Below are 10,853 nucleotides of genomic sequence, written 5' to 3' on the forward strand. Positions count from 1 at the left end.
CACCTTCTTTAAACAAAATATTTTTCTTCAGCAAAGTTTTTTAAATTGCATTCATAAATAATCCTTTTCACAATCCCTGTGGGTACAATAACTCGACATTTACTTGTCATTTTATTACTTGTTGTGATTGTGTACACTTGCACATTTTCGTTGTTCCAAGTTTTTGGAGCCGTTACCGAGAACTGTTTTAAAAAGTCATTATTTGCGAATTTGTTAGTTTACATTTTGGTTTTTTTTCTATTTAATTTTTAACTTAATTAATTTTTCTGTGATTATTTCAGGTGTTTATGAGTATTGACCAAATTATTGACCCACTCTCTGAAGACCATGAGATTGAACAAACTTTCCGACAGTGAAGAAGACAAGCAAATTAGAGAAGGACCGAAGATATGAACTTCGAAAATCTGATCCAAGGAAATGGAGCAAACCCTGCTCAAAATCCTATCCTTATTGCTGATGATAAGGATAGAGCTTTATGACAGCATGTCGTGCTAGTATTTAATGACCTTAATCTGGGTATTAGGAGACTTGAAATTGAGGCACAGCGGTTCGAGCTGAAGCTAGTCATGTTCTGAATGTTTCAGACAATGGGCCAATTTAGTGGAATGCCTACCGCAAATCCTCACCTACACTTAAGACTATTTATGAAGGTGAGCGATTCTTTCTAGTTAGTTGGAGTACCCAAAGATGCATTACGATTGAAGCTGTTCCCATATTCGCTAAGGGATAGAGCTCGAGGCTGGTTGAACTCATTTCCACCAAACTCAATTTCCACATGCCAAGAGTTAGCAAAAAGATTCCTTATGAAGTATTTCTCGCCTATCAAGGATGCTAAGTTGAGGAACGAGATCACTACCTTCCAACAAATGGATGATGAGTCCTTGTATGAGACATGGGAAAGGTACAAAGAGTTATTACGAAAGTGCCCTCATCATGGAATCCCATATTGTATCCAACTTGAGACATTTTATAATGGTCTCAATGCTCATACGAGGATGGTAGTGAACGCTTCTGCTAATGGTGGTCTCCTTTCTAAGTCCTATAATGAGGCTTATGAAATTATCGAGAGGATTGCCAACAACAATTACCAATGGCCAACCAACCGAGCAACGTCATGAAGATGAGTTGCTGGGATACATGAAGTACACGCTCTTAGTTCACTCGCATCTCAGGTATCATCAATATCCTCAATGCTTAAAAATCTTACTACTAATGGGTCTAGCAGTTTTGCAGCACAGCCACCAAATCAATTTGAAAATATAGCTTGTGTTTATTGTGGGGAAGGACATTTGTTTGAAGAATGTCCATCAAACCTAGAATCCACGTACTACATAGGTAACCAGAACCAAAATCGAGGAAGGCAAGGACTGCAATCCAATTTTTATAACCCACCGTGGCAAAACCACCCTAATTTTTCCTAGAGTAACCAAGGAGCTGGAACCAGTAGTACTTACGCCCAACCTAGATCGACCCAGCCACGAAGTTTTCCCCAACAAGTTCAAAAACCAACCTAAACTGAACCATCCAATGGCTTAGAAAATTTGTTGAAGGCATACATGGCCAAGAATGATGCCTTAATCCAAAGCCAAGCAGCTATATTGAAAAACCTGGAAAACCAAATGGGCCAGCTTGCAACTGAACTCAGGAACCAACCACCAGGTGCTTTACCTAGTGATACGGAGAATCCGAGGAATCCGGGAAAAGAACATTGTAAAGCATTAGCATTGAGGAGTGGAAAGACAATAGAGCCCAACACCATTGAAGCTGAAAATGAGCAAGCTGATGCTCAAAAATTAGAGGAAGTTCAACCGAGCGTTGAAATTATAGTTTCACAACAACCAGAATCTGCAAAACCCGACAAGGTAATTTCAGAACGAGCTAATTCTGATCAACTAACAACCCCGTTAGATGCAGAATTACCACAGAAGATGAATCAATCAGTTCCAGTAAAGAAACCACCACCACCCTACCCTCAAAGACTTCAAAAGCAGAAATAGGAGACTTAATTCAAGAAGTTCCTAGACGTACTCAAGTAACTTCATATTAACATCCCGTTGGTTGAAGCACTTGAGCAAATGCCGAACTACATCAAATTCATGAACGATATCCTGTCCAAAAAATGAAGACTCAAAGAATTTGAGACGGTAGCTCTGACGAAGGAATACAGTGCATATCTTCAAGACAAACTACCCCCAAAATTGAAGGATCCTGGATCTTTTACCATACCTTGCAACATTGGAGCAACATATTGTGGTAAGGCACTATGTGACTTGGGTGCGAGTATCAACTTGATGCGTATGTCAATATTTAGAAAGTTGGGGATAGGTGAAGTTAGACCTACTGTGACACCCCTAATTTGGCCCTAGTCGGAAAGTGATTTCGGGATCACAAAACCGAGTCACAAAAATAATTAAAAGTTATATTCTGTGTTTATGATGTGAGTAAATGCATGTGTGAAAGTTTCATGCATTAATTTGATCATTTTTATGTGAATTTATTAAAATGGACTTATATGAAACATTGTTGGAAAGTGAGAGGTTAATCTTACAATGGTCTATTAGTACATGCATTGAAAAGAGTGGTTTTGCATGTCAATTTACCCATAATAAACATAGTGGCCGGCCAAGGAAAGATAATGCTCCACTAATTCAAATTTAAAATAATTTTGTATTAATAAATGATTTAATAATTGTAATAAAATGAATCAAACAAAGAGAAGAAAGAGGATGGTGTTCATCTTCTTCTCCTACCTCTCTCAAGCAGAAACAAAGATGAAAAAGAAGGGAAAACTTACCTAGAGCAATTCGGCATTCATCTTTAGCTATTAGGAGGTAAGCTTTGAATTTGTTGATTTGGCTTTATAATATGCTAAGTTAAATTGTGGATGCACTCTTGGTAATGTCAAGAAAGTTGAGATTTCTTATGGTGATTTGAGCAATATGCCGAATGATTAAGTGTTGGAATTAGGGGTTATTTTCATGTTGTATGGAACAATGGGAGAATGACTAGAATGGGGTAAAGATTTTTGGATGAGTAGCTTAGAGGCACCTTGTACATTCGGTCAAAAATTGAGTCTATTTGGAATGTTAATTTCTTCCCCAATGATTATTTTCCTTGCATGTTAAATGGTTCTTGATAAGGCCGAATGAGTTATGAAAGTTTTTATAAATGTATGAAGTTCAAGGTGCAAAATTTTAGTCTTGATGTTATGAATAATTCGGTTGAAATAAGGAGAATGGGAGTTGTCATTTAGGTTAAGATCAAAGGAATGATCAATAGGCATTAAAAGGTTAAATGTGTGAAATTTAAGGTATAAGAACCTATAGGTAATTACATAGGTAATGTTAAAAATTAATGTGGTATATTCGGCCATGTAGAGTATGTCCTAGAGATATTATATTTAATTTCCTATAATCGGCTAAATGGGTGATAATGGTTTATAATGTTGAATTGAATTATGATTATGTACATTAGAATTAGATATAACAAAAACTATGTGAATTTGGATGCAATATTACATTCGGCCTAGAGGCATTAGATGAACATTTGTGGAAATCTCAAAGTCTTGAATAATGGTGATTGTAAGATGATGTAAAAATCATTGAATTATATGTATAAGTAGTTAGCAAAGTGATTAAACTACCGAATTTAATTATTAAATGAGTTCTAAGCTTGCTGAATTTTGAGATGTGATTGGGAGTAAATTTGACATGAGCATATTTTGTTAATGATATATTGATAAATGTTGAGTTATGATACCATGATATTAACTTAATTATCAAATTGCCGAATGTGTCTATAATTAAGTAAGGTTGATAATAGAGCAATGAGTGGCTAATAGAATCTAGTTAGTCTTCTTGTTATATTCGGCCATGAGTTTGTATAATTGGTTTGTAATAGATTAAATTTGTTTATTCAAACTCAAGAGCTTAGGGAGTCTAATTCGGATAAGAGAAAAAGCTACCTAACCGAGTAGTCAATCTGTAATCGTTCGGCAATTTCCGAGGTAAGTTCTTAAGTAATTGAGTTTGATTCCTTTGTAAGTTTTAAGTTTTAAAGCGGGATGAATATGAATTATGTATATACGTTAAGGTCAATGACTTTTCTAAATGACGGCATACATGATATTATGTTTTAAATATGTGAATGAGAACTTTACAGAGTAATTTGTATAAATCTGCTAGGGACAACAGCAGTAGCGTGTTTTGGAAAAATTACCATAAATTGTGGGAGTTGAGTTAAAGGCTGAATAAATTATGTAATTAAAGCTCGATGCGTCTAGTTTCGTATAAAAGAAATCACGTAAGTAAAGGGGGTGGCCGATAATGAGATTTTCAAAGTTGTGTGAGACAGAGTCAGAATGGCTCCGAAATCCCCTGTTCAGTATTTGGAAAATCATCATAAATCGTACAAAAATGATTATAAGATAAAATTATATGCTTAGACTCCTTAATGAGTCTAGTTTCAAACACAATAAACGAAAACATATTTTGAATTCGGTACAATGAGAAATTAAATTCTTAGTGAAGAGTAGTCAGAGTAGTCAAGCAGTAAAATAGGGGAAACTTTAAGAAAAATCTGGTGTTGATTAGCCAAACCAAAAATTCTGAAAATTTTGTGGATAGAGGATATACGAGTCTATTTTCATGGAAAATTAACGGCACATAATTTGGAATTTCGTAGCCCCAGTTACAAATAATTTAACGACTGTTGCTCAGGAAAAACAGCTTGTAGAGAATTTGTGGTTATGTTGTAAACATGGATAAAACTTGTTTTAGTTGCTCATAAGCTATTGATCAAACCCATACGTGAATTCTAAATTGTGATATTGTAAAATGATATATGAGCGTTAGATGGATCTTTGATATTAAAATTTGTGAAATTGTAAGTTTATAAGTATTCGAATATGAAATGATAGTATGGCATGAAATTGAATTATTCATTAGAAAATGATAGATGTAGATTCAGCCAAGACAAAGTGTATACGTGAAAGTATATGTGGTATGTGAAGTATATTTGGATAATTGTTATGTGAATACATGAAAATTTATATTTTGATGGAGGATTTTATAAGATGAATGTGAACATGCATATATGTGATAAGGCCGAATGGCCAATGTGATGAATGTGAACATGCATATATGTGATAAGGCCGAATGGCCAATGTGATGAACGTGGAAGTGTATATATGTGGCGAAGCCGAATGGCTAATGCGAAATGTGTACGAGATGGATATGAGGTAAAGGCGAATGGCTAATGCGAAACGTGTATGAGATGGATATATGGTAAAGCCAAATGGCTAATGTGAGATATGTATGAGATGTGTATATATATATTGTGGCCAAATGACAGACGGCGGAAGGTGTGTTTTATTAGATATTTGAGGTAAATGAATTACAAATATGATAGTCGATGTGAATGTTGTAACATGTGAATAAATATACATGAAACTCTATGATGTAAACCTGGGATTAAAGACCAGATGACCATATGTGGTGACTATGTCTGGGTTAAGACCCGCTGACTTCGTGTGGAGATTTCATCTGAGCTAAAGGTCTCGCCGATAATCCGAGTAGAGTTTAAAGCTATAAGACTTCGCAATAAGATTGCTTATAAATATATTCAATGCGAAAGGTTAAACAAGTATGTACTCCAAGTTTATATGTGAGCTTGATTTGAACTAAATCATAAGGTAGTTATGTGATGCATACGTGAGCAATCTATGAGACTATTCCTATGGTTATGTGACATCGGATCAGTGTGAGGGATTATGTGAAATTATACAATATATCTATGTCACATGAGCTCACTTACCCCATCTCAGATAGTTCATGGGTAAGTTCAGTCCAATTTGTGCCAAAGAAAGGAGGTATCACGGTTATTGAAAACTAGAATAATGAGTTGATACCGACTAGAACAGTAATGGGATAGAGAATTTGCATCGACTACTGGAAGCTGAACAAGGCGACTAGGAAAGATCACTTTCCTTTACTGTTTTTGGATCATATGTTGGATAGACTCGCGGGGCGAGACTACTATTGTTTTCTCGATGGATACTCAGGGTATAATCAGATTACAGTAGCACCAGAAGATCAACACAAGTCAACATTCACCTGCTCGTAGGTACAATTGCATTTAGACACATGTCATTTGGTTTATGTAATGCACCTGCTACATTTCAAAGATGTATGATGTATATTTTTACTGACATGGTCGAGAAGTATTTGGAAGTGTAACATCCAAAAATAGGGCCTAAACGAAACAGTGGTTGTGAAACCACGAATTCGAGATAGAAAAGTTTATTCCAATTAATTTTTATAATTTACCGAGTGATTAGATGCATGTGTTAAAGTATCGATGGAAAATTTTATTGATAGCATGCTTAATTTACCTACTAGATCTTAATTAAAAAAGTTGATAAATATGAGTTTTAGATGCTAAAGGATTAAATTGAAGAGTATATTTGAAGTAGAGGTCCTTAAATGGAATTAGACCATTAGGTTTTCATGGGCAAAAATGGACATACATAGATAAAAATAACTAAAGTTGTAATGAAGGGTATTTTAGTCATTTGGTAATTAAAAGATTAAAAAGGGTAAAAAGATGGCAAAATGTGCCCATCTTCTTCATTAGGCTGAAATTTCAAGGGTTCTTCATAACTAGGGTTTTTTCAAGCTTCCAAGCTTTATAGTAAGTGATTCCAAGCCCCATTTTTAATGTTCTCTACGTTTTTGAAGTCCCGGTAACTTGATTTAGCTTATTCTAGTAATAATTTAACCTAGGGTTCATATTTGGAAAAATACCCATAGGTGAAATATGTTTATTTTGACATTTTATGGTAGAATATGAAGCTTGATATTATGTTAAACAACTTGAGCTAAGCGATTTTAAGCGAAAACGAGTAAAACGACATAATCGGTAAAAATACCTAATGGTCATAAGTACATGTTAGAGTGGGAATTTGATGTTGCCGTAGATAAATAAATGATCAGCATGTCATAAAACATAAGAATTAGGGATAAAGTTTCATTTCTGAGCCTTGGGGCAAAACTATAAATATGCAAAAGTTTAGGGGTAAAATCATAATTTTACCAAAGTTAGAGTTAAGGACTGTTTTGATAAATATGAATATTAAATAATTTAAATTTGCTATTATAGATCAAGAAGAATAAAATTCGGGGTTAGACCGAAGAAAGAAAAAGGTTGAGGACTAAATCAAAATATTTGATCGTATTTTGTATTAAGGTAAGTTTGTAGTAAATAAATGCAATGTTTTATTATTTATAATAAATAATGTTTTTTTCATCATCTATATATTTATTTTCTAAATTTATTCCTTGATGATTCAAGCAAGAATTAATGGAGAAATTATACTTAAAAGTCTTGGTTGAACCTTAGGAATGTGTAGGATAAAAATGTCATGGCATTAGGGTTTAAGGACACCATGTAAGACCGTGCCAAGGCATGGCATTGGTAAGTTTTACAAGGCAAAGAAATCATGTAAGAACATGTCAAGACATGGCACTGATAAACTACGATAAGGCAAAAATCCCATATAAGACCATGCCAAGGCATGGCAATGGTAAGTTCATAAGGCAAGGACACCACGTAAGACCATGTCAAGACATGGAAATGGTAAGTTTAAAAAGGAAAGGTACCCATGTATCCTTAGTATTCCAAGTGGTTCAACAAAAAATTTAAAGAGTGTACCAAAGGAAAAGTAATATAAGTCTGGTAACGCCTCGTGCTCGACTCCAGCGACGGTCTCGGGTAAGGGGTGTTACATTTATTGGTATCAGAGCAAGAGTTTAGTTGGTTATCGGAATATTCAGTATGAGTAAGAGTCTAGCTATACATGCATACTTATATTTTGATAGTGTGACGGCTCTTGATGATTTTAAAATGTTTTTCTTTTATAGTTATGGATCCCGAATGAGTTGGTGTAGATGATGTAAAAAGTAACGCATTTGCACCCGTAGAAGGGACGGTGCAACCAGATAGTAGTGAAAGGTCCGTTACAGTTAGTTAGGAAGAGGGGCTCGAGAAGCCCTTTTCCAAGCTATGAATGAATGGTTTGTCGAGTTCGTTCGTACAAATCTAGCGGTTAGACCTCCACTGCCTCATGACCCTCAGACTAGCCATGTAGCTTTCCCAGTCACAGATACTGTCAAAAGAGAGAGGCCACCAGTTGATAAAATTAGAAAATAAGGGGCTGAAGAGTTTCAAGCTACTAAAGATGACGATGCAGAGAAAGCTGAATTTTGGCTCGAGAATACTATCAGGGTCTTTAATGAGTTATTCTGCACACCTGAAGAGTGCATGAAGTATGTTGTATCACTTTTACGAGACTCGGCCTACCATTGGTGGAAGACATATGTATTAGTAGTACCGAAAGAGAGGGTTACTTGGGATTTCTTTCAGGAGGAGTTCCGTAAGAAATATATTAGTGAGAGGTTCATCGACCAGAAAAGAAAAGAATTCCTTGAACTAAAGCAGGGTAAGATGATAGTGACTAAATATGAACGTGAACTTTTTAGACTCAGTAATTATGCTCGAGAGTGTCTGTCTACTGAAGCTATTATGTTCAAGAGATTTGAAGATGGGCTTAATGATGATATTCAACTTTCAGTCGGTGTTTTAGAAATAAAAGAGTTTGTAATTTTAGTTCAAAGAGCTTGTAAGGCAGAGGAGTTGCTAAAAGAAAAGGGTAAAGCTGAAATTGAGATACAAGACGCGAAGAAAAGATAGATGAGCAAGTCGTTTCAATCTACATCCAAGAGGCCTAGAGAGTTCTCTACGAGATCTAATTTTTCGGCAGGGTATTCTAACTGAGACAAAGGTAGAAGATTTATGGGTGCATTTTCTCTTCATGATGTTAATGTTATTTCTTTGATTGATTCAGGTTCGACCCATTCCTATGTTTGCATGAAATTGATGCCTAGTATGAACATGTCTATAGATTCTACTAGATTTATGATTAAAGTATCGAATCCATTGGGTTAGTATGTATTAGTAGACAAAGTATGTAAAAATTGCCCTTTGATGATTAGAGGTTACTGTTTTTCGGCAAAAACGTAATTTTTCCAGAATGTGATTTTTGGATTGAAATAGATAGTATAAGTGTTAAATGAGCTAAATGTGTTGTTATAGATCAAGAAAGGCGTGGAATCGACCTCGAACGAGGAAAGGAAAAGATTTTGGACTAAATTGCAAAATTTTCATATTTTGCACCGACGTAAGTTTGTATGTAAATAATACATTATCTTTATTTACGTTTCTATATTTCAGCATATTTTATATATTTTAGCTGATTTTGAATCATAATCGACTATTGGAAGAATGGAAATAAGTAATAGAGAGAAAAGTCCCGGTTGAACCTTCGGAAAGATTGGATAATAAAGATGGTACGTAGCAAGGTCACATGTATGGTGCTGAGTGCACATGATGTGTACAAGAGAGCTACGAGGTACTATATGGTAGCTAGGTCACGTGTGATACGGGATGTATACCATGTAGACAAGAGAGCTACGGGAGAGGATAAATGTAGCTAGGTCGCATGTGTGGTTCCAACTGAAGGACACCATCTAGACAAGAGAGCTACGAGATAAACTGGCTAGGTCACATGGGTAGTACTAAGTGTTCACCATGTGTACAAGAGAGCCGAACTATATGAAATATGATGGGTGGAGCTATGTGCTGAAACCACCAAGTATCGAGGATTGATCTGAAGTGTTCAACGGGATGATTTTATGGTGACATTGTAATCATGGACCTATACTTGTGATGTATAAAATGTGGTGAAAATGAATTGTGATATGCATGTTAAAATGAGGTTAATACAAAGAAAGTGTGAAAGAGTGAATTAGCAATAAAACTGTTTTGGACAGTTGCAGTAATGTCAATTTGAAAAATCACCAAAAATAGTACGAATTTAATTAAGGGCTGAATGAGATATGAAATTAAATCTTAATGAGTCTATTTTCATGAAAAAGAAACATATCAAGTAAAGAAATCCTATATTTTGATATATTTATATTTTTGTGAGACGTGTCCAGAATGACTACGTGATCCCCTATTCTGATTTTTTAAAAATCATTAAAAATTGTACAAAATTAATTAAGAAATATAGTTTATATGTCTAGATTCCTTATTGACTCTAGATTTAAAAGAAACAAATTTTATGGCTAAATGACTTTTTTACTGGGAGAAAATAAATTTGTAGTGAACATAGGTCAGATCAATCGAGCTGTATAATAGGGGAAACTTTAACTAATAAAATGTAGTAATTGGCTGGACCAAAAATTCTAGAAAGCTTTTAGTAAGAAGTAATATGAGTCTAGGTTCAGGAAAATCTTACGGATTTGAATTTTGAGTTTCGTAACTCGAGTTATGATTTATTCAGTGAACATGACGCAAGAGAGACACCTTGACCAAATTGGAGTGAATAGTGAAATTAAAAATAGATATACTTGAGTTATTTGGTAAACATATTAGATTCCTTAATTATTATTTATATACTTACTTACTAAGCTATAAGCTTACTTTTTTTCTCTCTTCTGTCTTATAGTGTCATTCAGCAAGCACAGGAGTTAGAGATCGTTGAAGATCTGTCGCACTATCAGTACTTTTGGTATTAGAACTAAATATTTTGAATTATGGCATGTATAGTAGGCTTAGTTATTTTGTTATGTGTCCTAATTAGGTATAAAATATTAGTTGCAATATTTGACAGATTATTTTGTACAAAGCCATTGAAATTGGCTAATATTGTTGAAGGCATGTGTTATAATGATTCATGATCTAATTGGATGCCATATTTTTGTCTTGGTTTTATTAATGGTATGTATTATGAT

At 34.7% G+C, this 10,853-nt stretch overlaps 1 non-coding gene across 1 annotated transcript; it reads right to left on the reverse strand.

Moving 5' to 3' along the window:
• Positions 1–833: 833 nt before the first annotated feature.
• Positions 834–940, reverse strand: LOC121204061 (small nucleolar RNA R71). The gene has a single exon (XR_005898989.1). It is a non-coding gene; the product is annotated as a small nucleolar RNA R71 (small nucleolar RNA).
• Between the last annotated feature and the right edge of the window lie 9,913 nt (positions 941–10,853).

Source organism: Gossypium hirsutum, chromosome A07 (assembly GCF_007990345.1).
Source record: "Gossypium hirsutum isolate 1008001.06 chromosome A07, Gossypium_hirsutum_v2.1, whole genome shotgun sequence".
In the NCBI taxonomy this organism is placed as follows: Eukaryota; Viridiplantae; Streptophyta; class Magnoliopsida; order Malvales; family Malvaceae; genus Gossypium; species Gossypium hirsutum.